A 6,636-nucleotide genomic window follows, 5' to 3' on the forward strand; every position below is an offset into this window, starting at 1 on the left:
TCCATTTGTTTAGCTGAATATGATAACATGATTGAGAATTCCAGTTCTGTAAATCCCAGTTCTTCAGAATTCTGAGCCTGCATCCTGACTCTTGCAATTACCCGACTGCAGTATTTTAGGTGGAACAGTTTTCCAACAGGACATAACCATTACAGTATCACATTAAGTAATCTGTGTTAGCAAGGTTCTTCTATTCCAGCTTTTGTTTGTCTTGTCCCATCAGAATGCACACAATGTAGTACAGGTATTGCAGAATTACTATTTTTATTGTCGCTTCTAAAGGACCACATTGCATCAGTTGGAAACATCAGTTGGAAATCCCTTTTCTTAAGGATGGATATTTTGCAGGACAGACATTATCTGTCTTGGTAAAGCCAAGCTTTCATTGTACTAAAAAGAAACCAAGCAGAATATTCAGCATATTCTTCCTTTGTTTGGCACAAGGAAGTGTAGGGGTGTAACACTGCTCCTCAGCTTCAAGCAGCTTGTGTTAAGAATTAAACTGTCGGTTCAGATTTTGTTGTTAAATCTATTAGAAATGCACTGACATCTTTGACAGCTAAAGATCCTATTAAATCCTGGAGCATGTAAAATTCAGGCAATTAAAAACTTTGGCCATGCTGTTCACCTTGTACGTTGTCCTTGAGGGAGCAACCCTGAATAGAGAACAGCTCTCGCTTCCTGTCCCTTTTGTGCAATTCATATACGTGAATACAGATAAAGCTATGGTGAACAAAAGCAAACAAACCATTAAGCTTATTTAGTACAGACTATGCTACAGTGGTAGCTTGGGTAGTATGTAATCATCTTTGGGGTATGTTTGTACATAACACCAAACCATGGTTTGAACAAGTCTAGCCTACTTCTGGACTCAGGCACTCACTTGTCCCATCTGCTTTCCCTGTGTGGCCAGAAGGAGGAATTTGGAAGCTTTTGCTTTGCTCAACCAAGATTTGGTGTTTTCTCCAAACTCTCTAACTGTGGTCAACATTAACCGTGGTTAGTTTCAACCAAGTCAACTTCAAACTGTGGTTTATGAAGTTGGCTTGTTTAAATTAGCCATTATTAATACCCCTCTTCAGTGAGAGATTTTACTTTCTTGGGCTCCATGATCACTGCAGATGGTGACAGCAGCCACAAAATTAAAAGACGCCTACTTCTTGGGAGAAAAGCAATGACAAACCTAGACAGCATCTTAAAAAGTAGAGACATCATCTTGCCAACAAAGGTCCGTATAGTTAAAGCTATGGTTTTCCCAGTAGTGATGTATGGAAGTGAAAGCTGGACCATAAAGAAGGCTGCTGGAGGAGACTCTTGAGAGTCCTATGGACTGCAAGAAGATCAAACCTATCCATTTGGCCAACTCATGAGAAGAGAAGACTCCCTGGAAAAGACCCTGATGTTGGGAAAGATGGAGGGCACAAGGAGAAGGGGACGACAGAGGACAAGATGGTTGGACAGTGTTCTCGAAGCTACCAACATGAGTTTGACCAAACTGCAGGAGGCAGTGGAAGACAGGAGTGCCTGGCGTGCTCTGGTCCATGGGGTCACGAAGAGTCGGACACGACTAAACAACTTAACAACAACAACAACAATACCCCTTCTTTTCTTGAGTTTGAGTAGACAAAATAAGTAGACACAGGGATTAGATCCACCCCTTGCAATATTCCTGTCATTCCCCACTGAGTTCTGGGGGGAGTTGAGGCCCTAAGGTTTAACCATTTAAGATAATTTAGACCATTCAGACCATTTAAGGGGTCTAAAACACATGGGGAACATTCATCAGTACAAGGGGTTCCCTGCTTCAGAAGTTCAGCTTTCAACACAAGGAGGGCAACAGGAATGGTGAGGGGAGCACATCTGTCACACTCATCCCCATAACCCTCCATTGTATGTTTACTTGGATAAAGAATCCATGAAGAGGGCTGTCCTTAATCACAGTTAACACCCGTTGCAGATGAGTTAACAGATTGTGGTAAACTAAAAGCAGAAGCAAAATCCTCTGAACTCCTCCTCTCAGTTATACTGGAGAAGAGATAGAAAGAAGGAACGTGCAACACCGGGAGAAGAATAAGTTAGTTCATGTAGAGCAGGCTTTCTCAACCTCGGCCCTCCAGATGTTTTTGGCCTACAACTCCCATGATCCCTAGCTAGCAGGACCAGTGGTCAGGGATGATGGGAATTGCAGTCTCAAAACATCCGGAGGGCCAGGGTTGAGGAAGCCTGATGTAGAGATAAACCATAGTTTAGTGTTACACCTTTAAACCTTTCTGTCTCTAGGCTAGAAAGTAACACAAAAAAACAACTAAGAACAAAGAATTATTCCTATTTTAGGCTGGGTTTTTAATTCATTACTTAAAGACAACAAAGGGACGCGGGTGGCACTGTGGGTTAAACCACAGAGCCTAGGACTTGCCGATCAGAAGGTCGGCAGTTCGAATCCCCGTGACGGGGTGAGCTCCCGTTGCTCGGTGTCAGCTCCTGCCAACCTAGCAGTTCGAAAGCACGTCAAAGTGAAGTAGATAAATAGGAACCGCTCTGGCGGGAAGGTAAACAGCATTTCCGTGTGCTGCTCTGGTTTGCCAGAAGCAGCTTAGTCATGCTGGCCACATGACCCGGAAGCTGTACGCCAGCTACATTGGCCAGTAAAGCGAGATGAGCACCGCAACCCCTGAGTCAGTCACGACTGGACCTAATGGTCAGGGGTCCCTTTACCTTTAAAGACAACATATTTTAGATCTGCTATTTACCCTTCTCAACTATTGCACCACCGAAACTGATTTAATATCGTCCCTGCATAGTCCCATGTGAACTACCAGCAAACTATCCCTCTTTGCTACCGTGACTGCCTAGTTTCCCCTATCGTCAAATGGCTTTAGACTTCTGATGGTGATAGTTTTAGGTCATACCTGCTCATATACATAATTTGTGTAAACTATTAATAACTCATCACATTATTCTCCTGCTCTTGACTCTCTAAATTGCCACAGTGCTGATCAAAATTCTTGATGCGTCCGTTGGAGGAACAGTGCACATTCTTAAAGCTAGGACCCTTAGTATAGTACTTGGGACACCTGTTCTTTTAAAGAAAATGTTCAGGGCTTGGAATCTGCTTATGTTTTGTTTTGTTTTTTGTAGTACAAAAGTCTCACAAAGAAGCACAAACTCTGGAAGAAGAGGACAAAGATCAAATATAGAACGACAACAATATACAACACATCCCTTGTTTACCAAGCACTGTCCTCCTCACTTAGATATGTTATTATTTAAAATATACGTCCATGCCACCTGATTGCTCAATACAACTGGCAACACAGCTGGTGAAAACTGAGATTAATAAGAGTGTTTGCAAATAGTAGTAGAAACATGCCATTTGATACAGCTGGGAAAGTCACGTAGGCAAAACTTTATCAAATCTCCGAAGAAGTCTACTTTTTTGGTTCAGTTTGATTTTATTCTGGAATCACAATATTGTATCTCAAAGAAGCAATGCATTTGTGTTAGGTCTCAATGTGGCTTAGTGTTGCATTTAACTGTAAGAGGCCAAGGCTGAAATACCTGCTCAGCTCTGGTGGCAAGTCCTGGGTCCCTTCCTAAACAAGGACCCTACTTGTGCACCCATGTGGATTTGGGTGAGTGTGGGTCTGATTGGAATGGGCACACAGCAGGTGGCTCGTGAATAGCTACTCAGCTGTGCAGTAGTGTAATAAAACCCCACCCTTGGGAGCTCATTGGTGGCACAGTATGCTTTTTTGTCCACTCCTGGGAATTAGAGAGAGGGCTGGTTCTGTGGCTTTGGTACTGTTGATGTTGACTTTTCTGCCCCTGTCTATGTTAACAAGCTGTTCTGATTGCAGTAGATGGAGGGTAGCTGACAGCTGATGGGGCTGGGAAGGAATTTACCCCCCACCACCACCACCACCACCACAACAACTGGGCCCAACACTGCGAGATTTTTGCCTTCCTCACAGCAACATTTGCTTTGTGGTTATTGATGTACACTAACATTGATTAAAGAGCCTTGGGGTTCCTGTTCAAAGACTCAACCCCAGCTGAGGAGGTTGGGATGTACTCCACATGTCCAGGCTGCAAGAGCATGCACACCCACAGTAGTTCATACTGGGTTGCGGGAGATCATTCAGCTCCCTTTAACATTATTCCAGGAGTTGGGTTTCGATAGTGACATTGGCCAGCAAGCCAGTGACTGGATCCCTGCCCTGTGTCATACCAAACATCATGAAGTGCAGCCAATAAAGTTGAGTCCACTTCAAGCCCATTTGGGACACTTTCATTTTTATTCATTCCCACCTTGCTACGTGTGGTTTGCATGGCTCCATATCTAATCCATTGTAATCGGGCAACTAAGAACCGTTCTCATATTATACAGTTTGAGGAAGGTATGTTGAGAAGCTTGCATTCTGCATATTACCACTTTAGACTGCAGGTGGGAGTTATATTTTTGAATGCGCCTCCATGTAAAGAGCTCCTTGCATGTGGTAAACTAGCACGCCAGGAAAGGGGCTACACTGGTTTGCTACATGTTGTCATTTTTACATTAAGGGGCATGCAGAAATATGACACCCACGTGGATACAGACACACCCTAACCGCAGTCCAGAATTCAGCTTCGACAGTCTAGCATCTGATACCCCAAAGTGTCAGGTGGTTTTAAATGTTTGTCCATTATTGTTTCAGATATTGCAAATTTGTTTCAATTTCTAGCTTTCATTAAATTTCCCTTTCTGGCATGAAACCTAAAAACAATAGCTACTTTTTAGCTAATAATTATATTTCCAACCCATGGACTCAGCTAGGCTGGTACAGAAAAACTGATTTATATTCGTTGTATGTGTGATATAACATTATGCCACCAGATGGCGACGTGCCGGTTTTCCCCCTACCTGTTTTCCCTGTTTAAATTTATGCTATTAAACTGAAACGCTTCTTTGATATGTCTAGATCCAGCCTAGATCTAACTGATTCTTAATTGCACATAAGAACTTTCTGCCCAATCCATTTCATCATAATAAATGTACATTGGCTATTCATTTGTTACATTCACTCCATACGTGCTTCTGCTACAATGACCTTCTGAGTACTGGATATGTATTTTGTAACAGGAAACTGTTATGCCTTTCTTGGATAATAAACCATTACAATTATAATTGTCCACAGATGTTCTAGGCACTTATTAAGTTTTATGTATAACACCATTAATGATGCGTTCCGTGCCCTTGCTGTTTTGAGAACTTCTAAATTTAAATTAAAAAGGGGGGGGGGAAACCATCTAAATTTTGCTTTTAATTTTTAAAGTGGCAAAGAGCAATGGAAAATTTCCCTCCCATAGTGCTGCATCTAATCCGGGGGTAGACAACCTAAGGCCCGTGGGCTGGATGCAACCCAATCGCCTTCTCAATCCGGCCCGCAGATGTTCCGGGAATCAGTCTGTTTTTACATGAGTAGAATGTGTCCTTTTATTTAAAATGCATCTCTGGGTTATTTGTGGGGCATGGGAATTCATTCATTTCCCCCCAAAAAATATAGTCCAGCCCACCATATGGTCTGAGGGACGGTGGACCAGCCCATGGCTGAAAAAGGTTGCTGACCACTGATCTATTCAATCCTTTCTTCCCCCACCCACTTTATTTTAAAGAGATTCTGGTGCTGTGCATTCTCTGTGTCTCATGTAAGGGGGCACATAGATTCATATTTTAAAATGAAAAGTGAATGGTATGATGGGTCTGCAATCCCCTGAGCAAAACTATCCCCCCATCACATTACATGGGGATTAGATGTTATGTAATCAGCACCTTGGGTTAGAGCTTGATGGTTGTGTTATCTACACACACACACATATCCATAAAGGCCATAGTGTGCTGGTATGAGGCTACATGTAGGGTGAAGTATCACATGCAATTTAATCATGGAAATAAATTTTTCAGCAGGTCTTTGCTCTTTCATAAAGTGTTCTGAAATTTAAAAGCAAATTCTTCAATCAGATCATCCTAAAGTTATATTTTGAATGTACAGTGAATGAATGAATAATATAGCCATATGAAATTATAGTCTAACATTCAGATAAGAAACAACTGTCTTGCATTCACAGGTAAGGCTTATTGTTATTGTTATTATTAAGTGCTCCATAGGATGCTACCTTATACCGATCTAGACTATCGGTCCATCTGGCTCATATTGCCTGTGAATAGTTATCCAGCATTTTAGGCAGGAATATTTCCTAGCCATACCTGGAGATGCTGGGGATTGAACCTGGAACCGTTCACATGCAAACTACATGCTCTACCACACATCATCATTAATATTAAATCTCTGGCCTCAACAGTTGTTAAGATTTTACAGATAGCCTTTTTCTCGGTGAGGCCATCTCCCTTTAAAACACCATGGGAAATAATCTGAATCGTGCTTGGTAAGCATGAAGAACTGATTCAGAATTCATATGAGTTCAGCATCTTCATTGGATTCACACCTGAGCCTACCTTAGTATGATTTTAGTCTGTGGTCCCAAGCAGTCTGTGAAAACCAAACCTATTGTTCATTCAGTAGACTACTCCTCACTTTAACTATTCCCCCCACCTCCAAGAACACTTAATGTTTTGAATTTGTATTCTGCATGACATTC

General features: G+C 42.0%; 1 long non-coding RNA gene across 2 annotated transcripts in view; it reads right to left on the reverse strand.

The window, feature by feature from the left end:
* The window catches only part of LOC310676022, a 135,995-nt gene that overhangs the window by 111,532 nt on the left and 17,827 nt on the right, over positions 1–6,636 (reverse strand). The window lies entirely within an intron of this gene.

The sequence above is a fragment of the Podarcis tiliguerta genome (genome assembly GCF_965153285.1).
Source record: "Podarcis tiliguerta genome assembly, chromosome: 4".
Lineage (NCBI taxonomy): Eukaryota > Metazoa > Chordata > Lepidosauria > Squamata > Lacertidae > Podarcis > Podarcis tiliguerta.